Genomic DNA, 21,260 nt, shown 5'->3' with positions numbered 1-21,260 from the left:
ATAGGCAGGATGGTTCCCAGACCAGAGGTGGCACCAGTGCCAAGTCGGGCTGGTTTGATAGTACTAAATAGCACCTGCAATCTGCCATGCAGAAGCGGGGCAGCTTACTTTTGTTTGCCAGGGAAACGGGCCGAGGTTTGTGTCTGGGGGCCTATGGCTGGGAGTGACCGCCTGGCTCCTGAAAAGCTACGATAGGCAGGATGGTTACCAGACCCATGGTGGCACCAGTGCCAAGTTGGGCTGGTTTGATAGTACCAAGTGGCTCCTGCAATCTGCCATCAAAAAGTTGTCAGGCGAGTTTTGTTTTCCAGGGAAAAGCGCCGTTGTTTGTGTTTGGGGGACTGTTGGTGGGAGTGGCCGGCTGGCTCCTTAGAACACACGATACGCAGGATGGTCCCAGACCCAAGGTGGCACCAGTGCCACGTCGGGCTGGTTTGATGGTGAAAAGTGGCTCCTGCAATCTGCCTTCCTGAAGCGGGGTAGCTTACTTTTGTGTGCCAGGGAAACGGGCCGAGGTTTATGACTGGGGGCCTAGGGCTAGGAGTGACCGGCTGGCTCCTGAAAAGCAACAATAGGCAGGATGGTTCCCAGACCCAAGGTGGCACCAGTGCCAAGTTGGGCTGGTTTGATGGTACCAACTGGCTCCTGCAATCTGCCATCTAAAAGTTGTCAGGCGAGTTTTGTTTTCCAGGGAAAAGCGCCGTTGATTTTGTTTGGAGGCCTGTGGCTGGCAGTGGCTGCCTGTCGTCTTAGAATCCGGGTTACGCAGCATGGTTCCCAGAGCCAAGGTGGCACCAGTGCCAAGTTGGGCTGGTTTGATGGTGCAAAGTGGCTCCTGCAATCTGCCATCCAGAAGTGCGGTAGCTTACTTTTGTGTGCCAGGGAAACAGGCCGAGCTTTGTGTCTGGGGGCCTATGGCTGGGAGTGACCGGCTGGCTCCTGAAAAGCTACGATAGGCAGGATGGTGACCAGACCCATGGTGGCACCAGTGCCAAGTTGGGCTGGTTTGATAGTACCAAGTGGCTCCTGCAATCTGCCATCAAAAAGTTGGCAGGCGAGTTTTGTTTTCCAGGGAAAAGCGCCGTTGTGTGTGTTTTGGGGCCTGTGGCTGGGAGTGGCCAGCTGGCTCCTTAGAATCCACGATACGCAGGATGGTTCCCAGACCCAAGGTGGCACCAGTGCCAAGTCGGGCTGTTTTGTTAGTACCAAGTGGTTCCTGCAATCTGCCATCCAGAAGCGGGGCAGCTGAATTTTGTTTGCCAGAGAAAAAGGCCGTTGTTTGTGTTTCGGGGCCTGTGGCTGGCAGTGGACCGCTGGCTCCTGAAAATCCATGATACGCAGCATGGTTCCCAGACCCAAGGTGGCACCAGTGCCAAGTAGGGCTGGTTTCATAGTACCCAGTGGCTCCTGCAATCTGCCATCCAGAAGAGGGGCAGTTGAGTTTTGTTTTCCAGAGAAAAGGGCCGTGGTTTGTGTTTGGGGCCTATGGCTGAGAGTGACCGGCTGGCTCCTGAAAAGCTACGATAGGCAGGATGGTGACCAGACCAATGGTGGCACCAGTGCCAAGTCGGGCTGGTTTGATAATACTAAATAGCTCCTGCAATCTGCCATCCAGACGCGGGGCAGCGGATTTTTGCTTGCTGGAGAAAAGTTCCGTGGGTTTTTTTTGGGGGTATATGGCTGGACGTTGCCGGCTGACTCCTTAAAAACATCGATACGCAGGATGGTTCCCTGACCCAAGGTGGCATCACTGCCAAGTCGGGCTGTTTTCGTAGTACCAAGTGCGTCCTGCAATTTGCCATCCAGAAGAGGGGCAGTTGAGTTTTGTTTACCAGAGAAAAGGGCCGTGGTTTGTGTTTGGGGGCATATGGCTGAGAGTGGCCGGCTGGCGCCTGAAAATCCACGATAGGCAGGATGGTTTCCAGAGCCAAGGTGGCACCAGTGCCATGTTGGCCTGGTTTGATAGTACCATGTGGCTCCTGCAATCTGCCATCCAGAAGCGGGGCAGCTTACATTTGTTTGCCAGGGAAACGGGCCGAGGTATTTGTCTGGGGGCCTATGGCTGGGAGTGACCGCCTGGCTCCTGAAAAGCTACGATAGGCAGGATGGTGACCAGACCCATGGTGGCACCAGCGCCAAGTTGGGCTGGTTTGATAGTACCAAGTGGCTCCTGCAATCTGCCATCAAAAAGTTGGCAGGCGAGTTTTGTTTTCCAGGGTAACGCGCCGTTGTTTTTGTTTAGAGGCCTGTGGCTGGGAGTGTCCGCCTGTCCTCTTAGAATCTACGTTACGCAGCATGGTTCCCAGAGCCAAGGTGGCACCAGTGCCAAGTTGGGCTGGTTTGATAGTAGCAAGTGGTTCCTGCAATCTGCCATCCAGAAGAGGGGCAGCTTACTTTTGTTTGCCAGGGAAACGGGCCGAGGTATTTCTCTGGGGGCCTATGGCAGGGAGTGACCGGCCGGCTCCTGAAAAGCTAAGATAGGCAGGATGTTTACCAGACCCATGATGGCACCAGTGCCAAGTTGGGCTAATTTGATACTACCAAGTGGCTCCTGCAATCTGCCATCAAAAAGTTGGCAGGAGAGTTTTGTTTTCCAGGGAAAAGCGCCGTTGTTTGTGTTTGGGGGCCTGTGGCTGGGAGTGGCCGGCTGGCTCCTTAGAATCCACGATACGCAGGATGGTTCCCAGACCCAAGGTGGCACCAGTGCCAAGTCGGGCTAGTATGATGGTGCAAAGTGACTCCTGCAATCTGCCATCCAGAAGCGGGGTAGCTTACTTTTGTTTGCCAGGGAAACGGTCCGAGCTTTGTGTCAGGGGGCCTATGGCTGGGAGTGACCGGCTGGCTCCTGAAAAGCTACGATAGGCAGGATGGTGACCAGACCCATGGTGGCACCAGTGCCATGTTCGGCTGATTTCATAGTACCAAGTGGCTCCTGCAATCTGCCATCAAAAAGTCGGCAGGCGAGTTTTGTTTTCCAGGGAAAAGCGCCGTTGTTTGTGTCTGCGGGCCTGTGGCTGGAGTGGCCGGCTGGCTCCTTAGAATCCACAATACGCAGCATGGTTCCCAGACCCAAGGTGGCACCAGTGCCAAGTCGGGCTGGTTTGATAGTACCAAGTGGCTCCTGCAATCTGCCATCAAAATGTTGGCAGGCGAGTTTTGTTTTCCAGGGAAAAGCGCCGTTGTTTGTGTTTGGGCGCCTGTGGCACGGAGTGGCCGGGTGGCTGCTTAGAATCCACGATACGCAGGATGGTTCCCAGACCCATGGTGGCACCAGTGCCAAGTTGGGCTGGTTTGACACTACCAAGTGGCTCCTGCAATCTGCCATCCAGAATCGGGGCAGCTTAATTTTGTTTGCCAGGGAAACGTCCGAGGTTTGTGATGGGGGCCTATGGCTGGGAGTGACCGGCTGGCTCCTGAAATGGTACAATTGGCAGGATGGTTCCCAGACCCAAGGTGGCACCAGTGCCAAGTTGGGATGATTTGATAGTACCAAGTGGCTCCTGCAATCTGCCATCAAAAAGGTGGCAGGCGAGTTTTGTTTTCCAGGGAAAAGCGCCGTTGTTTGTATTTGGGGGCCTGTGGCTGGGAGTGGCCGCCTGGCGCCTTAGAATCTACTTTACGCAGCATGGTTCCCAGACCCAAAGTGGCACCAGTGTCAAGTTGGGCTGGTTTGATAGTACCAAGTGGCTCCTGCAATCTGCCATCCAGAAGCGGGGTAGCTTACTTTTGTTTGCCAGGGAAACGGGCAGAGCTTTCTGTCTGGGGGCCTATGGTTGGGAGTAACCGGCTGGCTCCTGAAAAGCTACGATAGGCAGGATGGTTCCCAGATCCAAGATGGCACCAGTGCCAAGTCGGGGTGGTTTGATGGTGCAACGTGGCTCCTGCAATCTGCCATCCTGACGCGGGGCAGCGGATTTTTGTTTCCAAGAGAAATGGTCCGTGGTTTGTTTTTGGGGCTATATGGCTGGGCGTGGCCTGCTGGCTCCTTAAAAAGCTACGATAGGCAGGATGGTTCCCTGACCCAAGGTGGCACCAGTGCCAAGTCGGGCGGTTATCGTAGTACAAAGTGCGTCCTAAAATTTGCCACCCAGAAGAGGGGCAGTTGAGTTTTGTTTACCAGAGAAAAGGGCCGTGGTTTGTTTTTGGGGGCATATGGCTGAGAGTGGCCGTCTGGCGCCTGAAAATCCACGATAGGCAGGATGGTTCCCAGACCAGAGGTGGCACCAGTGCCAAGTCGGGCTGGTTTCATAGTACCCAGTGGCTCCTGCAATCTGCCATCCAGAAGAGGGGCAGTTGAGTTTTGTTTTCCAGAGAAAAGGGCCGTGGTTTGTGTTTGGGGCCTATGGCTGAGAGTGACCGGCTGGCTCCTGAAAAGCTACGATAGGCAGGATGGTGACCAGACCAATGGTGGCACCAGTGCCAAGTCGGGCTGGTTTGATAATACTAAATAGCTCCTGCAATCTGCCATCCAGACGCGGGGCAGCGGATTTTTGCTTGCTGGAGAAAAGTTCCGTGGGTTTTTTTTGGGGGTATATGGCTGGACGTTGCCGGCTGACTCCTTAAAAACATCGATACGCAGGATGGTTCCCTGACCCAAGGTGGCATCACTGCCAAGTCGGGCTGTTTTCGTAGTACCAAGTGCGTCCTGCAATTTGCCATCCAGAAGAGGGGCAGTTGAGTTTTGTTTACCAGAGAAAAGGGCCGTGGTTTGTGTTTGGGGGCATATGGCTGAGAGTGGCCGGCTGGCGCCTGAAAATCCACGATAGGCAGGATGGTTTCCAGAGCCAAGGTGGCACCAGTGCCATGTTGGCCTGGTTTGATAGTACCATGTGGCTCCTGCAATCTGCCATCCAGAAGCGGGGCAGCTTACATTTGTTTGCCAGGGAAACGGGCCGAGGTATTTGTCTGGGGGCCTATGGCTGGGAGTGACCGCCTGGCTCCTGAAAAGCTACGATAGGCAGGATGGTGACCAGACCCACGGTGGCACCACGCCAAGTTGGGCTGGTTTGATAGTACCAAGTGGCTCCTGCAATCTGCCATCAAAAAGTTGGCAGGCGAGTTTTGTTTTCCAGGGTAACGCGCCGTTGTTTTTGTTTAGAGGCCTGTGGCTGGGAGTGTCCGCCTGTCCTCTTAGAATCTACGTTACGCAGCATGGTTCCCAGAGCCAAGGTGGCACCAGTGCCAAGTTGGGCTGGTTTGATAGTAGCAAGTGGTTCCTGCAATCTGCCATCCAGAAGAGGGGCAGCTTACTTTTGTTTGCCAGGGAAACGGGCCGAGGTATTTCTCTGGGGGCCTATGGCAGGGAGTGACCGGCCGGCTCCTGAAAAGCTAAGATAGGCAGGATGTTTACCAGACCCATGATGGCACCAGTGCCAAGTTGGGCTAATTTGATACTACCAAGTGGCTCCTGCAATCTGCCATCAAAAAGTTGGCAGGAGAGTTTGGTTTTCCAGGGAAAAGCGCCGTTGTTTGTGTTTGGGGGCCTGTGGCTGGGAGTGGCCGGCTGGCTCCTTAGAATCCACGATACGCAGCATGGTATCCAGACCCAAGGTGGCACCAGTGCCAAGTTTTACTGGTTTGATAGTACCAAGTGGTTCCTGCAATCTGCCATCCAGAAGCAGGGCAGCTTACTTTTGTTTGCCAGGGAAACGGGCCGAGGTTTTTGTCTGGGGGCCTATGGCAGGGAGTGACCGGCTGGCTCCTGAAAAGCTACGATAGGCAGGATGGTGACCAGACCCATGGTGGCACCAGTGCCAAGTTGGGCTGATTTGATAGTACCAAGTGGCTCCTGCAATCTGCCGTCAAAATTTGGCAGGCGAGTTTTTATTTTCCAGGGAAAAGCGCCGTTGTTTGTGTTTGGGGGCCTGTGGCTGGGAGTGGCCGGCTGGCTCCTTAGAATCCACGATACGCAGGATGGTTCCCAGACCCAAGGTGGCACCAGTGCCAAGTCGGGCTAGTATGATGGTGCAAAGTGACTCCTGCAATCTGCCATCCAGAAGCGGGGCAGCTTACTTTTGTTTGCCAGGGAAACGGTCCGAGCTTTGTGTCAGGGGGCCTATGGCTGGGAGTGACCGGCTGGCTCCTGAAAAGCTACGATAGGCAGGATGGTGACCAGACCCATGGTGGCACCAGTGCCATGTTCGGCTGATTTCATAGTACCAAGTGGCTCCTGCAATCTGCCATCAAAAAGTCGGCAGGCGAGTTTTGTTTTCCAGGGAAAAGCGCCGTTGTTTGTGTCTGCGGGCCTGTGGCTGGAGTGGCCGGCTGGCTCCTTAGAATCCACAATACGCAGCATGGTTCCCAGACCCAAGGTGGCACCAGTGCCAAGTCGGGCTGGTTTGATAGTACCAAGTGGCTCCTGCAATCTGCCATCAAAATGTTGGCAGGCGAGTTTTGTTTTCCAGGGAAAAGCGCCGTTGTTTGTGTTTGGGCGCCTGTGGCACGGAGTGGCCGGGTGGCTGCTTAGAATCCACGATACGCAGGATGGTTCCCAGACCCATGGTGGCACCAGTGCCAAGTTGGGCTGGTTTGACACTACCAAGTGGCTCCTGCAATCTGCCATCCAGAATCGGGGCAGCTTAATTTTGTTTGCCAGGGAAACGTCCGAGGTTTGTGATGGGGGCCTATGGCTGGGAGTGACCGGCTGGCTCCTGAAATGGTACAATTGGCAGGATGGTTCCCAGACCCAAGGTGGCACCAGTGCCAAGTTGGGATGATTTGATAGTACCAAGTGGCTCCTGCAATCTGCCATCAAAAAGGTGGCAGGCGAGTTTTGTTTTCCAGGGAAAAGCGCCGTTGTTTGTATTTGGGGGCCTGTGGCTGGGAGTGGCCGCCTGGCGCCTTAGAATCTACTTTACGCAGCATGGTTCCCAGACCCAAAGTGGCACCAGTGTCAAGTTGGGCTGGTTTGATAGTACCAAGTGGCTCCTGCAATCTGCCATCCAGAAGCGGGGTAGCTTACTTTTGTTTGCCAGGGAAACGGGCAGAGCTTTCTGTCTGGGGGCCTATGGTTGGGAGTAACCGGCTGGCTCCTGAAAAGCTACGATAGGCAGGATGGTTCCCAGATCCAAGATGGCACCAGTGCCAAGTCGGGGTGGTTTGATGGTGCAACGTGGCTCCTGCAATCTGCCATCCTGACGCGGGGCAGCGGATTTTTGTTTCCAAGAGAAATGGTCCGTGGTTTGTTTTTGGGGCTATATGGCTGGGCGTGGCCTGCTGGCTCCTTAAAAAGCTACGATAGGCAGGATGGTTCCCTGACCCAAGGTGGCACCAGTGCCAAGTCGGGCGGTTTTCGTAGTACAAAGTGCGTCCTAAAATTTGCCACCCAGAAGAGGGGCAGTTGAGTTTTGTTTACCAGAGAAAAGGGCCGTGGTTTGTTTTTGGGGGCATATGGCTGATAGTGGCCGTCTGGCGCCTGAAAATCCACGATAGGCAGGATGGTTCCCAGACCAGAGGTGGCACCAGTGCCAAGTCGGGCTGGTTTGATAGTACTAAATAGCACCTGCAATCTGCCATGCAGAAGCGGGGCAGCTTACTTTTGTTTGCCAGGGAAACGGGCCGAGGTTTGTGTCTGGGGGCCTATGGCTGGGAGTGACCGCCTGGCTCCTGAAAAGCTACGATAGGCAGGATGGTGACCAGACCCATGGTGGCACCAGCGCCAAGTTGGGCTGGTTTGATAGTACCAAGTGGCTCCTGCAATCTGCCATCAAAAAGTTGTCAGGCGAGTTTTGTTTTCCAGGGAAAAGCGCCGTTGTTTGTGTTTGGGGGACTGTTGGTGGGAGTGGCCGGCTGGCTCCTTAGAACACACGATACGCAGGATGGTCCCAGACCCAAGGTGGCACCAGTGCCACGTCGGGCTGGTTTGATGGTGAAAAGTGGCTCCTGCAATCTGCCTTCCTGAAGCGGGGTAGCTTACTTTTGTGTGCCAGGGAAACGGGCCGAGGTTTATGACTGGGGGCCTAGGGCTAGGAGTGACCGGCTGGCTCCTGAAAAGCAACAATAGGCAGGATGGTTCCCAGACCCAAGGTGGCACCAGTGCCAAGTTGGGCTGGTTTGATGGTACCAACTGGCTCCTGCAATCTGCCATCTAAAAGTTGTCAGGCGAGTTTTGTTTTCCAGGGAAAAGCGCCGTTGATTTTGTTTGGAGGCCTGTGGCTGGCAGTGGCTGCCTGTCGTCTTAGAATCCGGGTTACGCAGCATGGTTCCCAGAGCCAAGGTGGCACCAGTGCCAAGTTGGGCTGGTTTGATGGTGCAAAGTGGCTCCTGCAATCTGCCATCCAGAAGTGCGGTAGCTTACTTTTGTGTGCCAGGGAAACAGGCCGAGCTTTGTGTCTGGGGGCCTATGGCTGGGAGTGACCGGCTGGCTCCTGAAAAGCTACGATAGGCAGGATGGTGACCAGACCCATGGTGGCACCAGTGCCAAGTTGGGCTGGTTTGATAGTACCAAGTGGCTCCTGCAATCTGCCATCAAAAAGTTGGCAGGCGAGTTTTGTTTTCCAGGGAAAAGCGCCGTTGTGTGTGTTTTGGGGCCTGTGGCTGGGAGTGGCCAGCTGGCTCCTTAGAATCCACGATACGCAGGATGGTTCCCAGACCCAAGGTGGCACCAGTGCCAAGTCGGGCTGTTTTGTTAGTACCAAGTGGTTCCTGCAATCTGCCATCCAGAAGCGGGGCAGCTGAATTTTGTTTGCCAGAGAAAAAGGCCGTTGTTTGTGTTTCGGGGCCTGTGGCTGGCAGTGGACGGCTGGCTCCTGAAAATCCATGATACGCAGCATGGTTCCCAGACCCAAGGTGGCACCAGTGCCAAGTAGGGCTGGTTTCATAGTACCCAGTGGCTCCTGCAATCTGCCATCCAGAAGAGGGGCAGTTGAGTTTTGTTTTCCAGAGAAAAGGGCCGTGGTTTGTGTTTGGGGCCTATGGCTGAGAGTGACCGGCTGGCTCCTGAAAAGCTACGATAGGCAGGATGGTGACCAGACCCATGGTGGCACCAGTGCCAAGTCGGGCTGGTTTGATAATACTAAATAGCTCCTGCAATCTGCCATCCAGACGCGGGGCAGCGGATTTTTGCTTGCTGGAGAAAAGTTCCGTGGGTTTTTTTTGGGGGTATATGGCTGGACGTTGCCGGCTGACTCCTTAAAAACATCGATACGCAGGATGGTTCCCTGACCCAAGGTGGCATCACTGCCAAGTCGGGCTGTTTTCGTAGTACCAAGTGCGTCCTGCAATTTGCCATCCAGAAGAGGGGCAGTTGAGTTTTGTTTACCAGAGAAAAGGGCCGTGGTTTGTGTTTGGGGGCATATGGCTGAGAGTGGCCGGCTGGCGCCTGAAAATCCACGATAGGCAGGATGGTTTCCAGAGCCAAGGTGGCACCAGTGCCATGTTGGCCTGGTTTGATAATACCATGTGGCTCCTGCAATCTGCCATCCAGAAGCGGGGCAGCTTACATTTGTTTGCCAGGGAAACGGGCCGAGGTATTTGTCTGGGGGCCTATGGCTGGGAGTGACCGCCTGGCTCCTGAAAAGCTACGATAGGCAGGATGGTGACCAGACCCATGGTGGCACCAGTGCCAAGTTGGGCTGGTTTGATAGTACCAAGTGGCTCCTGCAATCTGCCATCCAGAAGCGGTGTAGCTTACTTTTGTTTGCCAGGGAAACGGGCAGAGCTTTCTGTCTGGGGGCCTATGGTTGGGAGTAACCGGCTGGCTCCTGAAAAGCTACGATAGGCAGGATGGTTCCCAGATCCAAGATGGCACCAGTGCCAAGTCGGGGTGGTTTGATGGTGCAAAGTGGCTCCTGCAATCTGCCATCCTGACGCGGGGCAGCGGATTTTTGTTTCCAAGAGAAATGGTCCGTGGTTTGTTTTTGGGGCTATATGGCTGGGCGTGGCCTGCTGGCTCCTTAAAAAGCTACGATAGGCAGGATGGTTCCCTGACCCAAGGTGGCACCAGTGCCAAGTCGGGCGGTATTCGTAGTACAAAGTGCGTCCTAAAATTTGCCATCCAGAAGAGGGGCAGTTGAGTTTTGTTTACCAGAGAAAAGGGCCGTGGTTTGTTTTTGGGGGCATATGGCTGATAGTGGCCGTCTGGCCCCTGAAAATCCACGATAGGCAGGATGGTTCCCAGACCAGAGGTGGCACCAGTGCCAAGTCGGGCTGGTTTGATAGTACTAAATAGCACCTGCAATCTGCCATGCAGAAGCGGGGCAGCTTACTTTTGTTTGCCAGGGAAACGGGCCGAGGTTTGTGTCTGGGGGCCTATGGCTGGGAGTGACCGGCTGGCTCCTGAAAAGCTACGATAGGCAGGATGGTTACCAGACCCATGGTGGCACCAGTGCCAAGTTGGGCTGGTTTGATAGTACCAAGTGGCTCCTGCAATCTGCCATCAAAAAGTTGGCAGGCCAGTTTTGTTTTCCAGGGAAAAGCGCCGTTGTTTGTGTTTGGGGGACTGTGGGTGGGAGTGGCCGGCTGGCTCCTTAGAACACACGATACGCAGGATGGTTCCCAGACCCAAGGTGGCACCAGTGCCACGTCGGGCTGGTTTGATGGTGAAAAGTGGCTCCTGCAATCTGCCATCCTGAAGCGGGGTAGCTTACATTTGTGTGCCAGGGAAACGGGCCGAGGTTTATGACTGGGGGCCTAGGGCTAGAAGTGACCGGCTGGCTCCTGAAAAGCAACAATAGGCAGGATGGTTCCCAGACCCAAGGTGGCACCAGTGCCAAGTTGGGCTGGTTTGATGGTACCAACTGGCTCCTGCAATCTGCCATCTAAAAGTTGTCAGGCGAGTTTTGTTTTCCAGGGAAAAGCGCCGTTGATTTTGTTTGGAGGCCTGTGGCTGGCAGTGGCTGCCTGTCGTCTTAGAATCCGGGTTACGCAGCATGGTTCCCAGAGCCAAGGTGGCACCAGTGTCAAGTTGGGCTGGTTTGATAGTACCAAGTGGCTCCTGCAATCTGCCATCCAGAAGCGGGGCAGCTTACTTTTGTTTGCCAGGGAAACGGGCCGAGGTATTTGTCTGGGGACCTATGGCTGGGAGTGACCGGCTGGCTCCTGAAAAGCTACGATAGGCAGGATGGTTCCCTGACCCAAGGTGGCACCAGTGCCAAGTCGGGCGGTTTTCGTAGTACAAAGTGCGTCCTAAAATTTGCCATCCAGAAGAGGGGCAGTTGAGTTTTGTTTACCAGAGAAAAGCCCGTGGTTTGTTTTTGGGGGCATATGGCTGAGAGTGGCCGTCTGGCCCCTGAAAATCCACGATAGGCAGGATGGTTCCCAGACCAGAGGTGGCACCAGTGCCAAGTCGGGCTGGTTTGATAGTACTAAATAGCACCTGCAATCTGCCATCAAAAAGTTGGCAGGTCAGTTTTGTTTTCCAGGGAAAAGCGCCGTTGTTTGTGTTTGGGGGACTGTGGCTGGGAGTGGCCGGCTGGCTCCTTAGAACACAGAATACGCAGGATGGTTCCCAGACCCAAGGTGGCACCAGTGCCAAGTCGGGCTGGTTTGATAGCACCAAGTGGCTCCTGCAATCTGCCATCCAGAAGCGGGGCAGCTTACTTTTGTTTTCCAGGGAAACGGACCGAGGTTTTTTTCTGGGGGCCTATGGCTGGGAGTGACCGGCTGGCTCCTGAAAAGCTACGATAGGCAGGATGGTGACCAGACCCATGGTGGCACCAGTGCTAAGTTGGGCTGGTTTGATAGTACCAAGTGGCTCCTGCAATCTGCCATCAAAAAGTTGGCAGGCGAGTTTTGTTTTCCAGGGAAAAGCGCCGTTGTGTGTATTTTGGGGCCTGTGGCTGGGAGTGGCCAGCTGGCTCCTTAGAATCCACGATACGCAGGATGGTTCCCAGACCCAAGGTGGCACCAGTGCCAAGTCGGGCTGGTTTGTTAGTACCAAGTGGTTCCTGCAATCTGCCATCCAGAAGCGGGGCAGCTGAATTTTGTTTGCCAGAGAAAAAGGCTGTTGTTTGTGTTTCGGGGCCTGTGGCTGGCAGTGGACGGCTGGCTCCTGAAAATCCATGATACGCAGCATGGTTCCCAGACCCAAGGTGGCACCAGTGCCAAGTCGGGCTAGTTTCATAGTACCCAGTGGCTCCTGCAATCTGCCATCCAGAAGAGGGGCAGTTGAGTTTTGTTTTCCAGAGAAAAGGGCCGTGGTTTGTGTTTGGGGCCTATGGCCGAGAGTGACCGGCTGGCCCCTGAAAATCCAAGATAGGAAGGATGGTTCCCAGATCCAAGGTGGCAGCAGTGCCATGTTGTGCTGGTGTGATAGTCCCAAGTGGCTCCTGCAATCTGCCATCAAAAAGTTGACAGGCGAGTTTTGTTTTCCAGGGAAAAGCGCCGTTGTTTGTATTTGGGGGCCTGTGGCTGGGAGTGGCCGGCTGGCTCCTTAGAATCCACGATACGCAGGATGGTTCCCAGACCCAAGGTGGCACCAGTGCCAAGTCGGGCTGGTTTGATACTACCAAGTGGTTCCTGCAATCTGCCATCCAGAAGCGGGGCAGCTTACTTTTGTTTGCCAGGGAAACGGGCCGTGGGTTTTGTTTGGGGGCATATAGCTGAGAGTGGCCGGCTGGCCCCTGAAAATCCACGCTAGGCAGCATGGTTCCAGGATGCAAGGTGGCACCAGTGCCAAGTCGGGCTGGTTTGATGGGTCAAAGTGGCTCCTGCAATCTGCCATCCAGAAGCGGGGCAGCTGATTTTTGTTTGCCAGAGAAAAATTCCGTGGATTGTTTTTGGGGGCATATTGCGGGGAGTGGCCGGCTGGCTCCTTAAAATGCTCGATACGCATGATGGTTCCCAGGTCCAAGGTGTCACCACTACCAAGTCGGCCTGCGGTTTTAGTATCAAGTTCATCTTGCAATTTGCCATCCAGAAGAGGGGCAGTTGAGTTTTGTTTGCCAGAGAAACGGGCCGAGGTTTCTGTGTGGGGGCATATGGCTGAGAGTGGCCGGCTGGCCCCTGAAAATCCACGATACACAGCATGGTTCCCAGATCCAAGGTGGCACCAGTTCCAAGTTGGGCTGGTTTGATAGTCCCAAGTGTCTCCTGCAATCTGCCATCCAGAAGCGGGGCAGCTTACTTTTGTTTGCCAGAGAAATAGGCCTAGGTTTTTGTTTGGGGGCCTGTGGCTAGGAGTGGCCGGCTGGCTCCTAAGAATCCACGATTCGCAGGATGTTTACCAGACCCATGGTGGCACCAGTGCCAAGTTGGGCTGGTTTGATAGTACCAAGTGGCTCCTGCAAACTCCATCAAAAAGTTGGCAGGCGTGTTTTGTTTTCCAGGGAACAGCGCCGTTGATTTTGTTTGGGGGCCTGTGGCTGGGAGTGGCCGGCTGGCTCCTTAGAATCCACGATACGCAGGATGGTTCCCAGACCCAAGGTGGCACCAGTGCCAAGTCGGGCTGGTTTGATTACACCAAGTGACTCCTGCAATCTGCCATCCAGAAGTGAGGCAGCTAAGTTTTGTTTGCGAGAAAAAAGGGCCGTGGTTTTTGTTGGGGGCCTGTGGCTGGGAGTAGCCGGCTGGCTCCTTAAAATCCACGATAGGCAGGATGGTTCCCAGACCCAAGGTGGCACCAGTGCCAAGTCGGGCTGGTTTGATAGTACCAAGTGGCTCCTGCAATCTGCCATCCAGAAGCAGGGCAGCTGAGTTTTGTTTGCCAGAGAAAAAGGCTGTGGTTTTTGTTTGGGGGCCTGTGGCTGGCAGTGGCCGGCTGGCTCCTGAAAATCCACGATACGCAGCATGGTTCACAGACCCAAGGTGGCACCAGTACAAAGTGGGGCTCTTTTGACAGTGTCAAGTGCCTCCTGCAATCTCCCATCCAGAAGCGGGGCAGCTGAGTTTTTTTTGCCAGGGAAACGGACCTTTGTTTTTGATTGGGGTCTGTGGCCGAGAGTGGTCGGCTGTCTCCTGACAATCCACAATACGCAGGATGGTTCCCAGACCAAAGGTGGCACCAGTGCCAAGTCGGGCTGGTTTGATAGTACCAAGTGTCTCCTGCACTCTGCCATCCAGAAGCGGGGCAGCTGAGTTTTGTTTGCCAGAGAAAAGGGCCGTGGGTTGTGTTTGGGGGCATATGGCTGGGAGTGGCCACCTGGCTCCTTAAAATGCACGATACGCCGCATGGTAACCAGACGCAAGGTGGCACCAGTGCCAAGTCGGGCTGTTTTTGTAGTACCCAGTGGCTCCTGCAATTTGCCATCCAGAAGCGGGGCAGCTAAATTTTGTTTGCTAGAGAAAAGGGCTGTGGTTTGTGTTTGGGGGCCTATGGCCGAGAGTGGTAGGCTGGCCCCTGAAAATCAACGATAGGCAGGATGGTTCCCAGATACAAGGTGGCACCAGTGCCAAGTAAGGCTGGTTGTATGGTTCAAAGTGACTCCTGCAATCTGCCATCCAGAAGCGGGACAGCTGAGTTTTTTTTGCCAGAGAAAAGGTCCGTGGTTTCTTTTTGGGGCATACGGCTGGGAATTGCCGGCTGGCTCCTTAAAATGCTCGATACGCAGGATGGTTCCCAGAGCCAAGGTGGCACCACTGCCAAGTCGGGCTCTTTTTGTAGTACCAAGTGCGTCCTGCAATTTGCCATCCAGAAGAGGGGCAGTTGAGTTTTGTTTGCCAGAGAAAAGGGCCGAGGTTTGTGTTTGGGAGCATATGGCTGGGAATGACCGGCTGGCCCCTGAAAATCCACGATACGCCGGATGGTTCCCAGATCCAAGATGGTACCATTACCAAGTCGGGCTGCTTTGATAGTCCCAAGTGGCTCCTGCAAACTGCCATCCAGAAGCGGGGCAGCTGAGTTTTGTTTGCCAGGGAAATGGGCCGTTGTTTGTGTTTGGGGGCCTGTGGCTGGGAGTGTTCGGCTGGTTCCTGAATATGTACGATACGCAGGATTGTTCCCAGATCCAAGGTGGCAGCAGTGCCATGTTGTGCTGGTGTGATAGTCCCAAGTGGCTCCTGCAATCTGCCATCCAGAAGTGGGGCAGCTGATTTTTGTTTGCCAGAGAAAAGGTCCGTGGTTTGTGTTTGGGGGCATATGGCTGAGAGTGGCCGGCTGGCCCCTGAAAATCCACGATACACAGGATGGTTCCCAGATCCAAGGTGGCACCTGTGCCAAGTCGGGCTGATTTGATAGTACTAAGTAGCTCCTGCAATCTGCCATCCAGAAGCGGGGCAGCTTACTTTTGTTTGCCAGGGAAACGGGCCGAGGTTTCTGTTTGGGGGCCTATGGCTGGGAGTGACCGGCTGGCTCCTGAAAAGCTACAATAGGCAGGATGGTTCCCAGAGCCAAGGTGGCACCAGTGCCAAGTTGGGCTGGTTTGATAGTACCAAGTGGCTCCTGCAATCTGCCATCCAGAAGCAGGGCAGCTGAGTTTTGTTTGCCAGAGAAAAGGGCTTGGTTTGTGTTTGGGGGCATATGGCTCTGTGTGGCCAGCTGGCTCCTTAAAATGCACGATATGCAACATGGCTCCCAGACCCATAGTGGCACCAGTGCCAAGTCGGGCTGGTTTGATAGTACCAAGTGGCTCCTGCAATCTTCCATGATCACGTGGAGAAATACTTTCTGGTTTCAGCCTCATGCTCTTTCTTCTCTCCCTCAACTTCTCTATCACCTCTCATCTGGTTCACATGCGCTGTCTTCAAGGTCCACAGGCTACTTTTCACAGAATCTTCTGGCCTGATGAAGTAAGAATGATGAATAGAACAGAGCTGGGATCTATTTTCCAGTTTGGATAAAATGCATTCTGCACACAAATCCAAGGAGAACGTGCTGCCCCGATGCCCAGAAAATCTTTCACTCCTGCTAGTGTTCTACGTCAACCGCAACTTAGTCTGAAAGAAAAGCTTTTTCTCTGAGAGCATCTGAGAGGTTTGCATGAAGCACTGATATCTGACATATGCAATTTTGAATAGGAGAGGAAAAAGAAAATGGCAAGGAGTTTTTAATTTTAGTGGTTTCAATTTTAATTTCCGTGCACTTTTTCAAAACTTGTCAGCTCAAATGCCCATCAACATCTTTTAGTCATCTGTAAGTCAGTATTCATATAAAATGTGCTTCAAATCCAAAGAATTTCAAATTTGCACTCCAAGCTTCTATGCCTAGATTTATGATTTCCTACACATATTAGATGAAAGGAAGGCCTTTTTTACTGTGGGAGTGCTGGAACACTGGAACAGGTTGCCCAGAGAAGTTGTGGGTGTCCCATCCCTGAAAGTATTCAAGGTCACCTTGGACGGGGCTTGGAGCAGCAACAAAGGAGAAGCTTGATGGTAGAGAAACAAAGTTGGACTATAGAAGAAACTCGGATTGAAGTATAGGATCAAGTTTTCTCTCAGCTCTTGGGGTAAATTCAAAGTTGTACAAAATGACATTTATCTGTGCTATTCACTACTGTAACAGAAAGTTTCATGAAAACTGTACAGAAGATAGTAAATTTTAAAAGAGATAAGAATTACAGCATAAAATCCATGGGATAGGTTACAACATGAGACACTCTCTAAGAGAAAATCTCTTTGTTTCAGCACTTCATCGGGGTAAGATTTCATGAAGTGCCAAAGAAGGCGGCAAAATATCATTCGGGACATTATTTACTGGAATTCAGCCTGGCCATTAGTAGGAACTGCCTTTGAACATATCATGTAGATATACCACACACACTTTCCCTTCACTGAAAAATTACTGTTTACAACAAATAAGCAATTGACGATCAAAATTGATTGAAAGCATCTTAAACATGTCAAGTATTTCATTGTAGATGATCTGTGATCCAAATGCTTCTTCCACCTTCGAGAGGGACAGAAGAATTCTTCCATATCATGATGGTTTAAAATTGTATCAACCAATGTTTTCTGCTGAAAAGATATCATCTATTTTTTTCTATTTTTGGAAGAAAATATTCCTAGACATACAACAGGTGAGAACTAAGTAATTTTAAAGAAACAAATGAAATGAAAATATTCTGTAAATAGAATGAAATGAAAAGCTGTGTTTTAAATAGGAGCTAAATATTAAACAGAATTTTTGTACCAGGCATTTGAATTACTGCACCAGCTCTTTTGCCCATCAAGAGAGGCATTTAGCATTTCAGTCTTTTCCAAGGTGTTCATGATCTGCTATGCTGATCTCTGTGTGTGCCTAGGTGTGTGTGGAGGGGGGGGCATATGAAGGGGAGTGTGTATGTTTGCTTTACAATTGTTGTGGCAGATTCATGCCTCAGCTCCACATTTTGTTTTAAAAAGGTCACACCGAGTGGATATGAAGTTTACTATCAACAAGAGATCGATTCCCAAATCATCCATTTGACTCTCCCTTATAAATCATGTGCTTTGTTGCATATTTTATCAAATATACTTTCAAGCCAGATGGAGGAAGGAGGATGTGGGAATCCCTCCACCATCTTGCAACTTTTATGTAAGTAGGTTTTCAAGAAAATCATCATTTCTCTTTTAAATATGTCTGGAACAGGCATGATGGTAGTGTCAACCTGTTGGAGTTTTTGTTGCTGGAAGAAGTTGTACAAAAGGATTGGTTTTTACATTGACCAGTTACTGAATCAAGCGCAGGAATACATTGGAAATTTAGCTGGGGGTTCCTTTTCCCAGCAGACTACTTCTAGAACGAGCTTGTACACTGAAGCTGACTCTTTTGCTCTCTTTTTGTTTCTTTCCTATTTTCTTGGCTTCTTTGCCACTATCTAGACAATTTTGGAACTTTGTTCCCAACTAAAATGGTTTCAATAGTCTGATTGTGATCATACATTTTTACAAGGAATTTTTAAAATCTTTCCTCGAGTCCAGAAAGTCAAGGACTTAGATCTTTTTCTTCCCTTATCAATATTGCCATGAAATTGATAAATAAAGACCAACTCTTTATTTTTGTTTTTAACCCACGTAGATAATTCCCATCCATTAATCCATTTTGTGGACCAATAGCTGCCATTCTGATGGAAGCTGTCACTTCTTAACAATAGGCATTCTGTGACTATGTTGACTGCACTTTGGGTGAAGATCCTAACTGGTCTTAGATATACATAGGGAGAAATTTGCTCAGCCAGTGTCAGTCTTAAGCATGCGTATCAGAAGATCTTTCTAGAGCTGGGAATTTTCCCATGAAAGGGATTCAGTTAGGGAAGAGACACTTGTGCCAGAGTTTTACATTCTTCTTGAACACTGCTTAAGGAACTTAGATGCCATGTCCATTTGGATCTCTGTCTGCACAGAACTTTGTCATGCCAGCGCTTTGAAATGCATCTTGAAGAGAATTCACTAGCACAGAATGAAAGAGAGTGGAAGGGGTTGGTGGGGCTAACCAGGCCCAACCCCCCTGCCTAAACCAGGATACCTAGAGCCTCTTGCCCAGGATTCTATCTGGGTGTACTTTTAATGTCTTCGAAGATCCAGGCTCCACAATCTTTCTGGGCAGTCTGTGCCGTGGTTCAGTCACCCTGACAGTAAAGAAACATTTACTGATGTTCAAAGGCAATCTCCTGTATTTCAGTGTGTGCCCACTGCCTCTTGTCTTTTCCCTCAGCATCACTGAAAAGACACTGATTCCCTCCCCTTTGCACTATTGCTTCCATATGTATGTGTGATGCCATGTAGAGGTATGTCAAAAACCTCCCTGAAGCCCAGGCAGATAATATTCCCTTCATCTACCAGTCAAGTTGATTCATCAGAGGAGTTTAAAGTGATGTTCAGCATGAAATTCCCCTGAAAAATCATGCTAACTACATTATTTGGTCATCTGTCATGTGCCTGGCAAGGATTTCCAGGAAGAGCTGCTTCATCAACTTCCTGGGGATAAAAAAGAGGCTGGCTGGTTTGTACTATGGCGAGTCCTCTTAATTGCCTTTTTTGAAGATGGGTGTCATTTGCTAACATCCACTCTTTTGCTCCTCTTCTCATCTACACCTCGGCAAAAAGCTTTTCCACTATGTCTGGCTAGGAAAAACTGTGCCAGCACAGAAAACATCTCCCATCGTGTTCTAGAAGTTGCACGGATGTCTGCCAAGTGTTTGGCAGGAAGAAAAGAAAAGTTGTCCAAAACAGCTTCCAATCGAATGTTCCTGTGATTGGAAAAGTCAGGAGAGTGCAAAGGTACTGTTTTCTATCAGTTGGCAAGGTGCGCACACAATCCCAGTGTTGTACAGCTTGCTTCTTCACCTTCCCGAAGCTGCCGCTCTCGCCGGCTGCCGGAGCCCAAGAAGCGGCTTCTTCGCGCAAAGACGATTGTGCCGCTCACAGTGCTCTCCTTAGCGCGGCTTCTGCCGAAAGACGCCCGGCAGCGGCTCTTACCTCCGGAGAGCATCCTACCTTCGTCTTTAGCTCCTCTTCTCATCTACACCTCGGCAAAACGCTTTTCCACTATGTCTGGCTAGGAAAAACTGTGCCAGCACAGAAAACATCTCCCATCGTGTTCTAGAAGTTGCACGGATGTCTGCCAAGTGTTTGGCAGGAAGAAAAGAAAAGTTGTCCAAAACAGCTTCCAATCGAATGTTCCTGTGATTGGAAAAGTCAGGAGAGTGCAAAGGTACTGTTTTCTATCAGTTGGCAAGGTGCGCACACAATCCCAGTGTTGTACAGCTTGCTTCTTCACCTTCCCGAAGCTGCCGCTCTCGCCGGCTGCCGGAGCCCAAGAAGCGGCTTCTTCGCGCAAAGACGATTGTGCCGCTCACAGTGCTCTCCTTAGCGCGGCTTCTGCCGAAAGACGCCCGGCAGCGGCTCTTACCTCCGGAGAGCATCCTACCTTCGTCTTTAGCTCCTCTTCTCATCTACACCTCGGCAAAACGCTTTTCCACTATGTCTGGCTAGGAAAAACTGTGCCAGCACAGAAAACATCTCCCATCGTGTTCTAGAAGTTGCACGGATGTCTGCCAAGTGTTTGGCAGGAAGAAAAGAAAAGTTGTCCAAAACAGCTTCCAATCGAATGTTCCTGTGATTGGAAAAGTCAGGAGAGTGCAAAGGTACTGTTTTCTATCAGTTGGCAAGGTGCGCACACAATCCCAGTGTTGTACAGCTTGCTTCTTCACCTTCCCGAAGCTGCCGCTCTCGCCGGCTGCCGGAGCCCAAGAAGCGGCTTCTTCGCGCAAAGACGATTGTGCCGCTCACAGTGCTCTCCTTAGCGCGGCTTCTGCCGAAAGACGCCCGGCAGCGGCTCTTACCTCCGGAGAGCATCCTACCTTCGTCTTTAGCTCCTCTTCTCATCTACACCTCGGCAAAACGCTTTTCCACTATGTCTGGCTAGGAAAAACTGTGCCAGCACAGAAAACATCTCCCATCGTGTTCTAGAAGTTGCACGGATGTCTGCCAAGTGTTTGGCAGGAAGAAAAGAAAAGTTGTCCAAAACAGCTTCCAATCGAATGTTCCTGTGATTGGAAAAGTCAGGAGAGTGCAAAGGTACTGTTTTCTATCAGTTGGCAAGGTGCGCACACAATCCCAGTGTTGTACAGCTTGCTTCTTCACCTTCCCGAAGCTGCCGCTCTCGCCGGCTGCCGGAGCCCAAGAAGCGGCTTCTTCGCGCAAAGACGATTGTGCCGCTCACAGTGCTCTCCTTAGCGCGGCTTCTGCCGAAAGACGCCCGGCAGCGGCTCTTACCTCCGGAGAGCATCCTACCTTCGTCTTTCGCGTCTTTTGTAGTCTACATCTTAGCAAAACGCTTTTCCACTATGTCTGGCTAGGAAAAACTGTGCCAGCACAGAAAACATCTCCCATCGTGTTCTAGAAGTTGCACGGATGTCTGCCAAGTGTTTGGCAGGAAGAAAAGAAAAGTTGTCCAAAACAGCTTCCAATCGAATGTTCCTGTGATTGGAAAAGTCAGGAGAGTGCAAAGGTACTGTTTTCTATCAGTTGGCAAGGTGCGCACACAATCCCAGTGTTGTACAGCTTGCTTCTTCACCTTCCCGAAGCTGCCGCTCTCGCCGGCTGCCGGAGCCCAAGAAGCGGCTTCTTCGCGCAAAGACGATTGTGCCGCTCACAGTGCTCCCCTTAGCGCGGCTTCTGCCGAAAGACGCCCGGCAGCGGCTCTTACCTCCTGAGAGTGGCAGCTTCGGGAAGGTGAAGAAGCAAGCTGTACAACACTGGGATTGTGTGCGCACTTTGCCAACTGATAGAAAACAGTACCTTTGCACTCTCCTGACTTTTCCAATCACAGGAACATTCGATTGGAAGCTGTTTTGGACAACTTTTCTTTTCTTCCTGCCAAACACTTGGCAGACATATCTGCAACTTCTAGAAAACGATGGGAGATGTTTTCTGGGCTGGCACGGTTTTTCCTAGCCAGACAT

This window comes from Melospiza melodia, chromosome 4 (genome assembly GCF_035770615.1).
Source record: "Melospiza melodia melodia isolate bMelMel2 chromosome 4, bMelMel2.pri, whole genome shotgun sequence".
Classification (NCBI taxonomy): Eukaryota; Metazoa; Chordata; class Aves; order Passeriformes; family Passerellidae; genus Melospiza; species Melospiza melodia.
This window is presented reverse-complemented; position numbering follows the sequence as displayed.